This window comes from Cnephaeus nilssonii, assembly GCF_951640355.1.
Source record: "Cnephaeus nilssonii genome assembly, chromosome: 21".
Classification (NCBI taxonomy): Eukaryota; Metazoa; Chordata; class Mammalia; order Chiroptera; family Vespertilionidae; genus Cnephaeus; species Cnephaeus nilssonii.
Genome location: NC_137092.1, coordinates 4,674,490 through 4,692,068, shown reverse-complemented (window position 1 = coordinate 4,692,068; position 17,579 = coordinate 4,674,490).

Genomic DNA, 17,579 nt, shown 5'->3' with positions numbered 1-17,579 from the left:
TCACATCCTAAACAGGCTTTCTGCAGTTGACTTTTGCACATTTGTTTCTATCATCCACACCCATCGGGAATTGACTGTGGGTATTTTCTGGGCATCAGGGAAAACCATGTGGGACAAACTTGCGTTTCCTATCATCCTTGGCTTTGTCCATCTCTATCTATTAGAATTCCTTTGGAAAGAACGATTTGTCTGTTTTGTATTTAACCTTCTCCCTCTCCTTCCCCCCTCTCCCTTTCAGAGGAGAGCTGCTTGACCTTTGGCTGCAGAGCTCTGGCTGGTTTCCATGCTTCCTCATTCTTCTTCAACTTAGATGCTCATTTATTTGTCATCCTGTTGGGTCTCTAACTGTTGTTCCTTTTTCTGAGTGATTAGCTGCTTAAAAACCTTCTTTGTAGAGATTTGGCAGGGTCCTGGGAGTCCTTGTAACGTCAATCTGCCAAACTGGTAGTGGTGGCGTATTTGCAATATATCTGGTCCAAAAAGATACGGGCCTTCTTGTAAAGACTGTAAGGGACTGGATGTAAAGTAGGCGGAAGATCCATGTTCATTGCAGGTGTGAGTAATTCTTCTCCATTCCCAGGATCCGGGTATGGCCTCCTTGGTCACAGGAACCAATTCCCACTATGTTAAATGAAGACCCAGATTCTGAAATAGCCAAGCCAGGGACAAGTTCTCTTTGGCCAATTATATACAGTGTGATAGATGCTTCTTATAGCTTCTGCCTGTACCCAGTAGAAACATCCTTGCAGGCAGTTGTTAAACTCTTAGCTTGTTCTTGCCTCCAGTCTGTGCTTGGGGACGTGTTTTATCACAGCACCACTAGTGGCATAGTTTTGACAGGTTTTTGAAGTCCTTCCCTAACAGGGTTTTTTAATGCTTAAATATTTTGACACTTAAACCTCTTACAAGCCCTACGTCTCTGGTCTGGGCTCGATCCCCGGACTACCAAGTACTCTTACCTTGACATTTTAAATTTATGCAAGTATCAAGCATACCCGAGTGAGGTATATCCACAACCTCATGTAGTTCTTCCGAGGGCTAATCGCAGATCAAAGGACATATTGTTGAATAGAAGAACATCCACACGTTGACGGTTACTGATTCTAGAACATGAAGGATAGCAGATGGTCTAAGCCACTGATAGCTGATGACTGATGAAGGCAACATGACTATTAGCACCCATATATGCACTGTGTAAAATAGTCTGAAAATAATAGAATTGACTGCTTGGTTAAAATAATATATTTAAAAAGCAAAAATGTGGGTTTGTGTTTTATTTTAGGAGAATGCATGGTAACTTCAAAGATAACCTTGTTTAGTCAAATGGTTCATGTCTCTCTACTATTCCAACTTTACGACCTAGAAGTGTTTGCGAGAGGGTAGTTTTTTTTTTCTTTTTTGTTTATCCTATCTCACCCAGAAGAAATTGCTTTTTAATTTTTATGCTTCTAGAACATGTGATGCTTTTATTTTATTTTTAGATATCTTTATCCAACCAGAGAAACTTGTCACAATTGTGACACCCTGGGCTTTTTCTTTTTAACCTATTTTAGTGTTTTAGACTCAACACCACAAAATCAATTCAGTAAGCTTCTACAAACTTACATTTTGTTGTGCTTAGTTTGTCTAAGATCATTAACGTCCTCCTTGGGAAAGTAAAAAAGAGACCTACAACTGAACTAGTATGCGGCTGAAAAGTTCAGTCTTCACAAAGCAACAGCTGTGTAGATCTCCTCACGTGTAATTTTCATATTTTCAGTTCCTCTGCAACAACAAAATCAGCAGCCTTTTCAGACTGAGAAGGGAAAAAATATGAATGGAGATTGAGTAATACCCCTTGCCTGATTTTTAAGTCTTTCCATCAATTCCATCCCAATGGTCCTTCAGCTCCAGTAATGATGGACCCCATGCTATCTGCCGGGATCTGTCCGAGGTGCTGGAGGCAATGCAGACACTCGCGTCAGAATGAACACAAGCAGGCTGGGAGAAAAGAGCCGAAATGACTGTCATGGGCCTTTTTAACGTTGTACTAGAGATTGCTTAAGGGAAATGCACTCACTATGGTCAAGCTGGAGACTCCTTTTTGTACCCAAGATGAGGCAAAAAGATCTGCAAAGATCTCCATCAGCCATTGGTCCAAACTACAGGGGCGGGCAGCCTCTGAAACAGGTCCTCGTACTGCGGGATACCTGTGGGCAGCACGCAGCGATGCAGACTGAAACCCGGCGGACCACTTCAATGACAACATCTGCGATGAAAGCTACCCCAATAAGAGAACCGTAGCGGACAGAGAAGGAAATCTAAGACCACCGAGGTGCCATCGGTGCGACGTGTCCTCTACCCAGGTGTTTCTCTGCTCTTCTGGGCTTCCTGCTTCGGGGTTCAGGTTGAAGTCTGCTGCTCTGACATCATTCACGTCTTCTTGGCATCTGTGTAAAGTGAGACATAGGCAACTGCCTCTCTCCTCGGCCACTTCCCGGAAACTCTATCTGCCCCCACGAGGCTGAAGGCTGAGGTTGCCACAAAGGAACAGAGCTAGGCTGTCAGGGACCGTGTGCCACAGTGTGTACGTCACCAGGATGCTGCAACTGTCCTCCTGTTACGAAGTAATGGAGAGACCAGGGAGCTGCGTGCTCCTCGCTCAGTCAGGGTGGAGAGGCAGGAGCCCAGACTTCAGCAATGAAAACATCTGAGACCATGATATGTTTAGGCCCCTCGAGTGATTTCCTTTAGAAATTCCAGTGAGATAGTAGCGTCTCAATCGCCCTGGGCTCCTAGCTAAGACGCCTCCTTGCTGTGGGAACGCGAGTAGGTCATTGCGCTTCTCTGGGCCTTAGCTCCCTCATCTGGAAAACGAGGTGGCCTTAGGGTTTGATGTCAGCTGGCATTATTACTGTACTGACAGCATCGGCTTTTGTATGCAGATTCCATGTCTATACTTGGCTGGGAAGTGTGCTTAAAACTCCTCTGCCCATTTTTAAAATTTGTGCTACCCCCATATTTTAGAAAATATTTCAGGGCACTTACAAGAGACCGTAATATGAACCAATGTCACCCCAATAAATTTAATTTTAAAAAAGAGAACATAAAATATGACATCCCTCCCCCCCAAAAAAAGCAGCAGAAACCAAGTTCAACAAGAAATAAGGCTGAAAACACTTTTCATAACGGCCATGCACCACAGTTTTCCCCTAAGTGGCCTAGCAGACAATAAAAAAAGAACAAATCTCATCATTTAATTACAGTATCTCCGAGCTTCTGTATAAGCCAGGTACATAGAAAACGTATAGCTGCTCTTTGTAATAAGACCAGCCATGCATTTTTCCTGGGAGTCCTCACAAAAGAATGCGATGTGATGAAATAACTTTTTTTTTACAGCCTTCTTGCCAAAGATATGAATAAACAGGGGAAAAAATGTTTCCGAGGAAAGGCAGTTGAATTGGAGACTTCAACTGATTATATTGAGCACCTCTGGGAGAGGCGTGGATGCACATGAAATAATATTTGTTTTAAGAAGGAAGAATCTCATTTTCTCACTTCGGATGTCACAGAAGTGCATGTTTACAAACTCTACAAATTACATCTCTGTCCCTTGTTCCAGAGTCAGATACGAAATCGAAGCCAGGGAATCTTGGAAGACGGTCCTAGTTCTGTCGTACAACTTTGTAAGAATTCTAAAGAATAAGAGACTGGCCCTGGCCGGTGTGGCTCAGGGGTTAGAGCACCGGCCCATGCACCCAATGGTTGTGGGCTTGATTCCTAGTCAAGGGCGCTTACCTGGGTTGCAAGTTTTGTTGTTTTTTTTCCAAACATATTTTTATTGATTTCAGAGAGGAAGGGAGAGGGAAAGAAAGATAGAAACATCAATGATGAGAGAGAATCATTGATTGGCTGCATCCTGCACGCCTCCCACTGGGGCATGTCCCCTGACTGGGAATTGAGCCCTCGCCTCCTGGTACATAGGTTGCTGACCAACCCCTGAGCCACGCTGGCTGGGCCTAGGTTGTAGGTTTGATCTCTGGCCCTGGTGTGGCTCATGCGGGAGGCAACCAATCGATGTGTCTCTCTTACATCGATGTTTCGCTCCCTCTCGCTTCCCCCACCCCTTCCACTCTCTGAAAATCAATGGGAAAAATAAATACCCTCCCATGAGGATTAACAACAAAGAGAATAAGAGACTGGAACATTCTGCCTGGTGCTGGAGAGCCTCGGAGCCAGGACATCACCGCCAAGGTCACTCTGGGAGGCTTCACTGGCCCCTGGTCCCGTTTTGCCAAACCTGTTAAACGTGGGGCTGTGCGAAATATTAAGTTCCCTCCTTGGGTCGGCCTGAGAGGAACAACAGGTGAAGACTTCAGGGTAATCAGAAACAATACCAGTAGCTGTGACGCTCTGCAGGGCAGCCCGATGATAAAAATCACAATGGAAGACCCGCCCACCAGCTCTTCACAGTTGTTTTGGGATAGCAAAAAAAAAAAAAAAAGTTTCCAATGGAATTAGAGTATGCATTTGATGGGATGCCCATGACACAGTTATCACGATTTGTGTTTGCCTGACTCTCATCTCTTTTAAAAAAAAAAATGTTTATTGATTTCAGAGAGGAAGGGAGAGTGAAAGAGAGAGAGACATCAATGATGAGAGAGAACCATTGACCAGCTGCCTCCTGCATACCCCCTGCTAGGGATCGAGCCCACTATCTGGGCACATGCCCTTGACTGGAATCGAACCTGGGAACCTTCAGTCGGCAGGGCCGATGCTCTATCCACTGAACCAAACGGGCTAGGGCTCTCATCGCTTAATTATGGCTTGTGTTAGATTTCTGTGAAAATCTCTACTCCCTGACCGTAATGAGCCTTGTGTGCATAAGGACTCCGAGGACCACCTGGAATACGTAAGGTAATAGTGAAAGAACACATGGTACATTCTCATGGCCCTGATTTCAAGTGGGGGTACACACACTCATGATGCATAGGACACAGCTCTGGGCGCCCCCTGGAAGGAGTGTTATTCAGACGGCCCTCTGGCCGATGGCCACCAGTGTGGATTATGTGGAACAATGTATGGCACGGAGCTCTTCAGCCTCTGACAGCTCACCAGGACTTACGACTTGTGGTTTTATTGCAAACCAGTAAAGGGCAGCCACCGCCCAGGCCTGGGCAACACTGACCAATAACACCTAATTGTTATTTCGGGTTGTGACTAAAAATGATTGGCTTTGTTAGATGTAAAGGTATTGGCTGCAAATTAATGATATTTTGTTCATAGTTCCGAGTGGCTACCTTCAAAGGACAGAATCTCAACACAATCCCAGAATTTATAATTAACGTCATGTCAAAATCATCTGATCCTCATGGAACTTCGAGAGAAGCAGACATCAAAGTTTTCTCTGCAGCTGTTCTGAGAACACCTAAATGAAATATTTTCTCACTCTCTCGTCTGCCGTCCAAAAATACATGATTGAATAAACAGAAACATCCAAGGACCTCCCTGAGCTGAAATTGAAAGGGAAAGAGTAATCACATTCAATGGAACACCCATGGATAGAGTTCTAAATTCAATCCATTCTTTTTTTTAAAATATAGTTTTCTTGATGTCAGAGAGAGGAAGGGAGAGGAAGAGAGAGACAGAAACATCAATGATGAGCGAGAACCACTGATCAGCTGTGATCAAGCCCGCAACCCCGGGCATGTGCCCTGACCAGGAATTGAAACGTGACCTCCTGGTTCATAGATCCATGCTCAACCACGGAGCCACGTCAACTGGGCTAAATTCAATATATTCTTTTTCAGATAGTGCAGTTCATGACTTGACCTCACATTCTTTTGCCATTGATTAATGTGTACGGGGGCGGAGCGGGGGAGGGAGGGGGAGGGCGGGGAATCCTTGCAACAAATCCTACACCTGGCCAGAGCTTTCTGATTAAATTAATTTGTCAGCACAATATGTTGGAAGGTGGGGGGAGGGGGTGTCCTAAGTGATTAAAATGAGTCAGGAGAAGGAAAGGAGGAGGAGGGGACAGCCCCATACTCGAAGCCTCATCTCACTTTAATTTTCTACCTCTGGTTACGAGCTTAATGGAAGGATTCTTGATGGCTTCAATCTGTCAGGATGGCCATTAGTGACAGGTCCGGATTTGGGGCTTTTGTACAGGGGACATCGTAGCCCTTGGGTGCAGAGTGCTTGGATATGACTCTGACTCTTGCATGACGTTGACAAGTGACTTCGTCCTCTCTGGGCCTCAGTCTTTCTAATGGATAAAATGGGATAACACACAACTTATCCAGTCCCTGAAAGGATTAAGTTAAATGGTCTCTGCTGGTAATGTCATTGTTGTTGTTTGTTTTTTTTAAACAGAAATATATCAGGCAAATTAATTAGAGAATAGATTATATGATGTTTGTTGCTTTGGATTGTTTGAAGACATTTGAAACATGTAACATTTACACTTATAATGGAACATTTACGTAGTATAATAAGACATGATATAAACCTTCAATATTGACTAATGCAAAATAAGTATTGCAGGTACGTATCAATGATATCAAAATAGAAATTTGTCATGAGTACCTGTTTTCTTTTTAGAAAGCATCGTGTCATATATATATATATATATATATATATATATATATATATATTATTTTTTAAATGACAATCTGACTTATTGGGGAATCTTTACAACTCACTGGGTGGATCAGGTTCCAAGGCGAAGGGCACAGCTCACTTGCAAGGGCCCAGGAGAGGCGCCGTCTACCTGCTCTGGGTCTGCCTGGCCTTGGCCCATTTCTCTTCCCGTGGGCGCGTCTGGGGGAGGTCCCCTCACATTTGTGAAGTGCACACAACCTGAGATAGTTCTGACAGAGCAGTTTCACCTGCCCCGCAGCTCCACCCCATCACAGCGGGTCGGGCCTCTGTGGGACCTGCCTCTGTCCCAGCGATGACCTCTGAGAACCTCTCCCAGCCCCACGTCAATGGTGTAAAACTCCGAGGAAACCTTAAAGGGAAGGAGCCTTCCTACGCCCCCTTTTTCCCTTCCTCCTGGAAGGTAGACGTGAAGGTCAGAGCTGGAATAACCACCTTGAACCGTGACACGGGCGCCAGGTGTGGAGGATGGGGAGCAAAAGGTACAGGGCGCCGGCCTCCTGAAATACAGGCCACCCTGCGAGCCCGCACTGCTGTGCTGAGAGGGGAGCGGTGCTTTGGGGTCTTCTTAGCCAAAACGTCCCTTAACAAACGGCTTCTAGGACATCAGCACAACTGCGGGATCACGGCCCAGCAGAACCAGCCCTGCATACCCGAGCTACCCTAATGGCAGGTCAGCTCTTGTAGTAAAATGATATATGAAAAATAACTCAGAGGGCAGGTGGGGGAGGTTAGGGGGGTGGGAGGTAATCAACCAAAGACCCTGTAGGCATATATGCATAACCCATGGACACTGACAATAGGGTGGTGAGGGCCTGCGGTGGGGGCGGGGTTGGGCTGGAGGGGGTCGATGGGGGGGGGGGAAGGGGGATCTATGTAATATTTCAACAATAAAGATTAAAAAAATAAAAATAACAACTTGTTGAAAGTTTTTAGATTGTTCCTATTGTTTCAATCTTCTAACTTGGAATCGGTTCTTTTTCTTTCCAAAGGCTTTTAAAAACCCTGAGTTTCTCACTGTTTTAAAGTTACTTATTTAGTTCCACAGGGGAAAGAATGAAGGGGAAACCAATGTTATACCTTTTCATAGCAAACTTATTCTAGACTCTCTGACCAGTGCCTTTTTTGTTTTTGTTTTTGTGTGCGTTTTTAAAATATTTTTATTGATTTCAGAGAGGAAGGGAGAGGGAGAGGGAGGTAGAAACATCAGTGATGAGAGAATCATTGACCGGCTGCCTCCTGCACGCCCCACACTGGGGATGGAGCAGGCAACCCAGGCATGTGCCCTGACCGAGAATCAAACCCTGACCTCCTGGGTCATAGGTCGACGCTCAACCACTGAGCCACGCCGGCCTGGCTGACCAGTGGGGTTTTAAAAACCGACCAGAAAACATGATTTCCTATGAAACGTAATCAGCAAAGGCTCCCTGACCTGCCGGCTCGCCGTGTTGTCCTCCCCTCCTGCTGAGCGGGGTGCCCACGACGGGTTATGGGGTACGGTCTGAGCAGCTGGTCTTCAAACAGTGGCCAGTCTCGCTGGTTTACGATCCGATTCCTGTAACCCAACTGCTCCTACCTGAAGCCTCACCTGAGCAGGTGTAGCCAAGGTGTGCTGGAGTGAAGCATTCTGGGAGGGCGTGAGTGCGTGGAGCCAGCTGCAGCTGGAACCCTGGCCCTGATATTGGCTGCTCCCCCTCCTCGGGTCATTTCCTTGCAGGTGTGCAGGTGGGGGTAGGAAGGCCTATCTCCCAGTCTGGTTGGAAGCAGCCCTCATTCCTGTAGGTGCTACGGGTTAACCCCTCCCCTGCCACAGCGCTCTGAGGCACTGACCATCGCCAGCAGGGAGGTTCTGACCCTGTTTCTGAGGACTGTGCCAGGGAGTTTCCCTACTTCTGGTGCTGAGGGATCCACACTGGGGATGGACCGGCTGCCTCCTGCACGGCCCACACTGGGGATGGAGCCCACACTCCGGGCCTGTGCCCTGACCGGGAATCGAACCCTGACCTCCTGGTTCATAGGTCGATGCTCAGCCACGGAGCACCCCGGCCGGTTGAAAAAACATATTATTTATCTCCGGGTGAGACTCAAATCTTTAAACAAACCGTGTGTGGCGACACATGAAGAAGCCCCGGGGTGGCTGTGGCTGTGCGGGCTGCGGTCCACCCGGGACGATGAAGTGGAGGGAAGCCGATCCATGATTCTCTCTCCTCATTGATGTTTCTCTCTCTCTCACCCTCTCCCTTCCTCTCTGAAATCAATAAAAATATATTTTAAAAAACCTTTTTTTTCTGACTTTCTTCGGCATCACAATGCTTGCTTTCTTTTCTCTCCTGAGGAGCAGGGCGGGTTGCGGGAGCTCCGGCAGGGCTGTGGGACCTGGGCCGGGATGCCCTTCGAGGGGCCAGTTCCCTTTCCTGTGGAATGGATGCCCTTTCTGTCACCCAGAACGCTGCCTCCGGCGGGAGTTGTATTTCTGCCCTTGGCTTGGTGTGCACCCCCTGGAGGTGCCACTCTGGCCCCCCGTGTCCGATGGCCCAGGCTGTGCTTGCGGGGAACCACCGGCCTTTGCGTGTCACCGTGTCCGTGGCCTGGCGATGCTGCAGGCGCTGGGCACCAAGGGCGTTTAAGAGAGAGACAGTGCGTGGTCTCCAGCGCTCAGGGAGCAGGAGCGGCCATGGGGGCAGGGGCAGGCATTCAGGTGAGGTGACCAGGTGTGTGGGGGTGTGGGGGGGGTGTTTTACAGCTTCCTGGCAGCTGCTCTGCAAACCTGTAACCTGACCCTTTGCACTGTAGCTCCATTAACAGGGCCATTTCCAACAGATTCTTGCTGACTCCCTTTATGGGTCTTTGTTTGCAGATGGGAACATCAAGGTTGTCACCAGTTCACTGCTGCACCCGGGGTTGTATGGCACCGCCCCCTCCGGGGTGCAGGCTTCCACTGGGTCCCCTGCAGCGTGAGCCCCACCCAGGCAGGGCCAGATGACCCCACTGCGCCCCGGAATGGAATGCGGGGGGCTTCCACCCTTCCAGATGTGGCGGTTAATCAGCCCCATGCATGTGTTTGGGCGTGTACAAGGGGCATGGGGGGAACTCCCGCACAGGGCTCTGGAGTCACGTGACTCCCGGGAGCCGACCCCCACGCGCTGCCCTAAATGAGCACCCCTGGTGCTCACCCAGGAGGCTCCTTGGAGGGTGTGGACCGAAGGGAAGGGCAGGAAAGCCTCCAGCCGCTCTGTCTCCTCTCCTGGCCGTCATCCCTGCAGACATGGAGGCCCTGGGGGGCGGGGGGGCAGGCACACCCATGTCTCCAGGTGGGGGTGGGGAGCAATCATGTGAGGTCAATAATCTCTCTCTCTCTCCCCCCCCCTCTTTCATGGAACACTGGTTTCCTCTCTCTCTCTCTCTCTCTCTCTCTCTCTCTCTCTCTCTCTCTCCCTCTCTCTCTCTCTCTCTCTCTCTCTCTCTCTCTCTCTCTCTCTCTCTCATGGTACACTGCTGGTGCTGGGCTCCCATATCCATTTGCTTTGCTCCTTTTTATTTATTTTTTCATAAAGTCAACAGACATACGCTTGGGTCTCAAGGCATCACCTGGACCAGACACAAGGGCCCCCAGCAGCCGAACCCTGAGCAGGCCCAGCCCCCAGTTTAGGATGAGCCCTTAGCACGTCGTCTATTGCAGTTAGCACTGCGGGGCTGTGTTTCCTCCTGGCGGGGGGGGGGGGGGGGGGGGGATGAGTGAGGATGGAGGACTCCACACCAGGGCAGCTCCCAGGCAGGAGGGGAGCCGGGTGCATCCTGTTAGTTCAGATAAGGGCGCTGAGACCCAATTTCCCTCTCCCTGACATCCCCTGTCAGCCAGCGTAGCAGCCAGCCGGCTGCACACACACAGCCGTCCGCGGAGGAAAATCCCTTCCAGACACCCAGCTGTCCCTCTGCCCTTTCTCTTCAGAACCGCGATCAAACCACGGCAACCTGAACTTGAAAATTATCCTGTTACAAGTGTGACCGACACGCAGGCATATGACTTGTCCCATGGATCCCCTTCTAACTCATTCGTCATGCTGCTTTCAAATTTACCAAGAATTTCTTTTTAACAACCACAACAATAGGTGACATGTAGTGAAACCTGACTCTAGGCCGAGCGTGATCCTAAGCATTTTATTTTTATTTAGTGTTTACATGTACTTTTATTCATTTCAGAGAGGCAGGGAGAGAGAGAGAGAGAAACACCAATGAGAGAGACTCTGTGATCAGCTGCTTCCTGCATGCCCCACACTGGGGATCAAGCTCACAATCCAGGCATGTGTCCTGACTGGGAATCAAACTGTGACCTCCAGGTTCCTAGGTCAGTGGTCGGCAAACTCATTAGTCAACAGAGCCAAATATCAACAGTACAACGATTGAAATTTGAAATATATATATATATTGCTTTTTTACAGAGAGGAAGGGAGAGGGATAGAGAGTTAGAAACATCGATGAGAGAGAAACATTGATCAGCTGCCTCCTGCACACCCCCTACTGGGGATGTGCCCGCAACCAAGGTACATGCCCTTGACCGGAATCGAACCTGGGACCCTTGAGTCCGCAGGCCGACGTTCTATCCACTGAGCCAAACCGTTTTCGGCTGAAATTTCTTTTGAGAGCCAAATTTTTTAAACTTAAACTTCTTCTAACGCCACTTCTTCAAAATAGACTCGCCCAGGCCGTGGTATTTTGTGGAAGAGCCACACTCAAGGGGCCAAAGAGCCGCATGTGGCTCGCGAGCTGCGGTTTGCCAACCACTGTCCTAGGTCAAAGCTCAACCACTGAGCCCCGCCGGCCAGGCGGTCCTAAGCATTGTATAAGCATCTCCTCACTGAATCCCAGGGCCGCCCCGGGAGAAGCTGTCGGGGTCAGGGAGCGTGAGTTGCATCCTGGCACCTTCGCTCTCTCGCTGAGCGGCCCGGTGCCTCTCCAGGTCAGTTTCCTCGAATCCCCCAAAGCTCCCGTGAGCGGGAAGGCCATGTCCCCGCCTTCCTAATGTGGACACAGTCCCAGGTGTTAGTGCCACCGTCTGGATTGGGATTCGGCCCTCTGAGAGGACCTCAAGTCCTTCTGTCAGCTCTCAGCTCTACCACACACACAGATCGTTAGAACCATTATTTCCCCGGCCCCTGCGGGCGTCTCCTGGCCTTCACTCCGCCCAAACGCCCAGCCTCCCACCCACTCATTCCCTCCCCGGCCGCCAGCGGGACCTTCCTAGGAACATCTCTAATTGTGGGCCATGTTCTGCCGAATGCCCTTCACGGCTGTCCGTTGCTTTGGGGATGACAATAAAATCCTTGTCCTGACCTCGGAGGAGAGCGATGACCCAGCCCCTGCCCACGTAGCCAGCTGCTTCCTCCACACCGGCCTCTCGTTCTCCGACCAGGTGAGCCAGGTGAGAAAGGCAGGCTCCCTCGTCCGAGCTGCCCTCCCAGGAGAAGGCCGCGTGGAGAGAAGATTAGACGTGATCAGCTCTTCCTGGGCACGTGTGACTCACTGCCTGGGTCAGACGGTCCCCAACGAAAATGTGCACCTGTGCCGTCTTATAATTCCAAAACGGGCTGCGTGGGACAGAGAGCCCACTTCCCGCAGAGTCCCCGTCATGAAAATTAGTTCCATGTCATGAGTTCCACGGCCACACACGCCTATCTTGCCCACGAGATGGCAAAACTATGTGAGAACAAGTCCCGGACTTTCCATGCAGCACAACGGCAGCTCATATTGATGGAGCATGGACGGCTTGCCAGGCAATAGGTCCACATTTGGGATGTATTAACTCCCCCCTCACAAATCTATAGGGTACTTTCTATTATAACGCTCGCTTACAGACAAAGGAAATAAGGCACGCAGCAGATTCCAAACAGGAAAAAAAATCTACACTGAGGTAAACTACAATGATAGTTTTTACAAGAAACATCTTATTTGGACATCTTCTAGTCAAGAAATATCAAAATCCTATGTCTCCTTTTTTACACTTTTAAAAAATATATATATGTTTTTATTTCAGAGAGGAAGGGAGAGGGAGAGAGAGACCGAAACATCAATGATGAGAGAGGATCACCGATCGACTGCCTACTGCCTACCCCACACTAGGGATCAAGCCCAAAACCTGGGCACGTGCCCTGACCAGGAATTGAACCTTGACCTCCTGTTTTATAGGTCGATGTTCAACCACTGAGACACAATGGCCAGGCCTACTTATTATTTTAACTTTAGTAGGATAGCATTTTCAGTTTTGGTAACAAAGAGTGATTTTGAAGGGTTTTATTTTTGCTTCCTATTTCATACTTGGAAAATGAATATATAATATGTATATGAAATATTTTATATTTATACATCCTATACAATAAAAGGCTAATATGCAGATTGTCCCCTCAGGCAGTAGTTTGACCGACCAGGAGTTCGACCGCTTGCTATGACATGTGCTGACCACCAGGGGGTGGCGTGGAAGGAAGGAAGGCCCCAATCAGCCCTGATCACTGGTCAGGCCTAAGGACTCTACCTGTGCACTACTTCCGTGCACTGACCTGCTCGTGCAATGATTTCTGTTGATGTCTGACTAGGAGTGAAACAGCACACGCGCAGTCCTGCACCCACCGCATGCACAGTCACCTTTGACCTCACTCAGGACACAGTCTCCAGAAATGCATACAAATAACAGGCCTGAGATGTCTTGCAATTGTCTCAGGGGTGGGGAACCTCCGGCCCGAGAGCCAGCTAAGGCCCTCGCAATCATTGGGTCTGGCCCTACCAAGGCATTAGGGGTGAGCTCATTAAAGGTTTGACCAAATAGAGCTGGCTAGTTTTTTGTTTGTTTCTTTTTTAAATATATTTTATTGATTTTTCACAGAGAGGAAGGGAGAGGGAGAGAGAGCCAGAAACATCGATGAGAGAGGAACATCAACCAGCTGCCTCTTGCACACACCCCACTGGGGATGTGCCCACAACCAAGGTACATGCCCCTGACCGGAATCGAACCCGGGACCCTTGAGTCCACAGGCCGATGCTCTATCCACTGAGCCAAACCAGCCAGGGCTAGCTGGCTAGTTTTTGAGGTGATGATTCTGTGCGGCCCGGGAAGGATGTGATAAGTACCCAAATGGCCGTTGGCAGCGAAAGGTTCCCCATCCCTGGGCCTCGTTCCTTCTTCTGCGAGTAGGGACTGCTCCCTACAGCGTGGCGCTCAGTCTCTGTTTAACTTTTTATTTTCTAAGGGCTTACTCAGATTCTGCATGTTTCAAAAGACCAGATCGCAAGTGATTAATATTTGAGCAACTGCAAAAAATTAAGCTGAAATTCCAGGCAGCATCCCTGACTCATTTTCATCTACTGACTTTGTTGTTTCACACTTTGGGGACTATTTGGCGGGGGTCTCTTTGATTTGGGAGAATTATTAAAAAGTGTTTTTTATTGCCGACAATGATTTTTCAATAATAGGTCAGCAAATGAAGGGATTTAATTATATGTTTTATTGAAGGCTTAAAACTCTCTTGGATTCAAAGCGATGCTCTAAGATAAAAGTGTAAAGCTTGGCAAAAACAGAATTGTTTATTAGTTGTGAATTAATGCAGGTGAGGTGGATAACCAAGCATTGCTTGTGTATTTGATATTCTCAACAGAGACTGGAACCAGGGACCATGTTATCCATGTTTTCGTTCCATCCCTGTCCCACTTTTTTGGAACATGGTGGCCGCCATACCATTCTGTTGTACTTTCCCTTCAAGTGAATATTGTAAGTCAGTGGTTCTCAACCTTTCTAATGCCGCGACCCTTTAATACAGTTCCTCGTGTTGTGGTGACCCCCCCAACCATAAAATTATTTTCGTTGCTACTTCATAACTGTAATTTTGCTACTGTTAATGAATCATAATGTAAATATCTGTGTTTTCCAATGGTCTTAGGCTCTACAGCAGCACACAGGTTGATAACCACTAAAGGGTCGCGGCATTAGAAAGGTTGAGAAAAAGTGTTGTAAGTGGATCACAATAATATAAAAGATGTTATGTGATTTTAGAAATAGAGTTGATATATACAAACATACATAATATATGTAATAAAGAGAATATTTATGAATTTTCTTAACATCTTCATAATGAGCTTAATACTCTTGAAAATATAAAAATGCTAAATAGCCATGATGGCTCAGGCCTCGAGCACACAGCCAACATGGGCTTCTGTTGAATGCTGTGCCAACAATTCAAGCATCAGTTGTGGGGAGAGGGGACGCTGGCAGGGGGCAGCTAACAGAGCGCTGACTGCAACCAGCGCAGACCGACTGGATTTCAGTAACTACCCAACCCTACCTACCGTGGTGCCCACGGGCTCACACAGGCCCTGGTCTCCGAGTGCGGCCAGGAGGAATGAGCAGCCTGGGAAATCTGCCACACTGCTTCAAGATGCCATCTTCGCTCTTACCTCTCCATTTCCACGCCCCCATAATCTGTACTCTGCGCCATCTTATCTGTAGCTTCTTACACAGGTTTGATTTTTTACCTTTGGGCTTCCCACATATGTGTTCCTCTCTTATCTTCTACCATGTCTTTTCCGAATTCCAAAACTATCCTTCAGGCTCCCTTCCTCTGGACAGCTTTTCTGACCCACCTCGGTTGGTCAGGTGTCCCTACTATGTGCTCCTCTGGCTCCCTGTGATGTCCTGACTTCATGGAAGCTAACCGCCTCTTTATTCTCCTGTTCCTTACTCTCCACCTGCCCCAGGACGACATGGTGTCGTATGAAGGCGATGGGTACATGGTAGAGCTCCCCACTTTCACATTTCGGAAGGTTACATCAATAAGCCACATAAAAATGTTTCAGTAAATGCTTGTTATTATTCCAGTTGGAGTTAGAGGAACAGTTGGGGTGAGTGAGGGGAAAGAAAATGCCATGTGCAACTGGCAATTTCTAAGTGGGAAGTGCATGACTGGGACAGTATCTATCATGGTTATTTTCTCCATCCAAAATGCAAGGGATGTAGAAAATTTAATCTTTTAAAACGAATTTTATATCCTAATGTCATTAGTAAAGATATCAGGAGCATAAAAACATTTCAATTTTCTAATCTACCATGGAAATGAAAACCATAAATAATACTGCAGGAGCATCATAATCTAGCCAGAATTAGTGTTCATTTATTTTTCAATTATTATTTAGTTATACTTAATGATTGATTCCCCTCTCAAGTATTGATATAACACCGAACGATTCTATGTTTAATAAACTCATCAATTCCATGATATATAGAGAAGCCTATTATTGTTTCTGCAAATAAAAGAATAGTTATGTGGGAACAGCTCAAAGGAGTGAAAGAGAAATCAACGTCTAAATATTTTACCTTGGGAGTCACATCGCCCGCGAACATCTACTTTCCAAGAGAAAAAGAAACCTTTGCCAGAATCCAAGGGAAATAAGCAAACAGCAGCGTTTGGGTAAGATATCAATAAAGAAACTCAGGAGCCAGGGGGGGTATAATAAGGTGCATACATTTGGGATAACACTCAGGAGCCTCTTACACTGTTTCCTTTCTCCATTAAAGATATTTGCTTGTTGCTGTTATTTTTTTCTTAGTCACTCAGCTCTGCTTTACACCCTCTACTTCCTATCCTCTGTCAAACATTTCCAGAAAATTTCTGACGGAGCAGTCCTCAGGGTGAAGGAGGGCTTTATCATGTGTCAAACTGGTTATGTAGCTGAACTACATTTCCCAGAATTCCCTTTCCTATGTGTTTCCTGCCACAAGGAGCCCAAGAGAGATTCTTTTGGGAGATCTGGAGGATGTAAATGAAAGGGCAACCATTCTGCAGTTCACCACTCACCCTGGGGGCTCAATGCAGCAGCTGGGCCTGCTGCTGCCCCAAGGTTCCTGGGTCTTCCTCCGGCTTCTCTGACTCCTGGGGCAAGTGTGTGAGTCAGACTTCACAAGGAAGCATCCTGGTTCTGGCTTCTGCAGGACCCCCACACCGCCAGTTGGACGCCACCAGAACCCGGCATGAAACTCATCCTCGGGAATTCAGCCGATGCTTATGGTTCCAGCTTATTCTTGTTTCTCCCCACTCTGCACCCATCATCCCTTCCCGACTCTACTGGGTCTGTGGACTTAAGGTTCCACCCCAAATGTGGAGAACAAAGCCTCACAGAGATTGCTTAGGCACACCAGCCCCCACAATCAAATGAGATCAATTCCCTGTAACAAGTCTGAAATATGGTAGCAACTATACTTAGGTAAAAAACTGCTGTTTAAATTTTAACCCTGCTATTCTTGGTTCTGCACTTACTTACTTACTTATACAATAGGGTAGTTACCTCAGCCCCCAGAATGAGACCTGGAAACTCACATTAATCCATACCACATCACAAAGGTCATTTTCCTGTGCCTGTGGACCAGAACCACAGGAGATTGATTCCCACTGACTCAGTAGCTCCAGGAGTTGAGACTATAGATGACCTTTAGAGATGATTAACTTTGCTCAGTTCTGCTTCTTCATTCCAATGTCCAGCAGGATGTAGCTGGGAACCCCCCTGCGGGCTGTTCCCAGAATTTAGAACAAAGGAAAATTCTTGTGGTTTAGACCTTTAAAAGGACTGCCTACACCTGGAACAGTGCAGTCATGAGGGTGGCCACCTGTGTGTGGTGCCCTCGCAGCCGTCCTGGCCAGTTTCAATACATCCTTGCCTGCTTTTTTAATCAACCAGCAGCCTCCGGTGGTCTTATTTTTGACTCCAGGGTTCGACCCCACAACAAAATCTATTTCTCTCTCTCTTTTCCTGATATGATTAAATTTACAGACATGAAAGATCCTGTATCCCGTGATAAAGGCAACATTGGTAATCCATGGCATGCATAGACAACATAGGCAACACGGTGACTCAATGAATGACCCTTAGATCCCTGTAATCAAGTGCCTTTAGAAGGCAAGGTT